We start from the raw sequence: 692 nt of genomic DNA on the forward strand, positions 1-692 counted from the left end.
GTAGAAAAAACACTAAAAAAATTATTCCCAAAAATATAATTAAAAACAATAATAAAAGGAATTTAAATAGCACACGAAAAAAAAGTATTTAGAAAAAAACAGCAGTAAAGAAGGAATAGAGGCACAAAAGAGCATGAGACAAATAGAAAACAAATTGAAAAATATGAGATAAAATACAAATATACCAATAACTACATTAAAAATCAAATGATTGATTGTGCTCACTTCAGCAGCACATACCCTAAAACATCAATGATACAAAGAATATTAGAATGGCTTCTGTGCAAGAATGACATGCAAGTTCATGAAGTGTTACACATACTTTTGAGTTTTTAAAAAAAGCCAATCCCAGAGGGTTACATAATGAATAGTCCTATTTATATAACATTTTTGAAATGACAAAATTTTAGAAGTAGAGGTCAGATTAGTGGTTTCCAGGGACTAGGGATGGGGTAGGAGTGTGGGTGGCAGGGATGTGGGTATAATTATGAAAGGGAAACATGAGTGATACTTGTGGTGTTGGAACTCTTCAGTACCTTGACTGTGGTGGTGGATACACTATTCTACACGGGTGATAACATTACATAGAACTTAATAAATCCCCCTCTGCAAAAAGAAAACAAACACACACACACACACACACACACACACACACACACACACACACGATTACAAATGAAGCTGGGGAAATA

At 33.7% G+C, this 692-nt stretch overlaps 1 non-coding gene across 1 annotated transcript; it reads left to right on the forward strand.

The window, feature by feature from the left end:
* Positions 1-217: 217 nt before the first annotated feature.
* Positions 218-324, forward strand: LOC119468912. The gene has a single exon (XR_005197720.1). It is a non-coding gene; the product is annotated as a U6 spliceosomal RNA (small nuclear RNA).
* The last annotated feature ends 368 nt before the right edge of the window (positions 325-692 follow it).

The sequence above is a fragment of the Cebus imitator genome, unplaced genomic scaffold (assembly GCF_001604975.1).
Source record: "Cebus imitator isolate Cc_AM_T3 unplaced genomic scaffold, Cebus_imitator-1.0 Scaffold528, whole genome shotgun sequence".
NCBI classification, from domain to species: Eukaryota; Metazoa; Chordata; class Mammalia; order Primates; family Cebidae; genus Cebus; species Cebus imitator.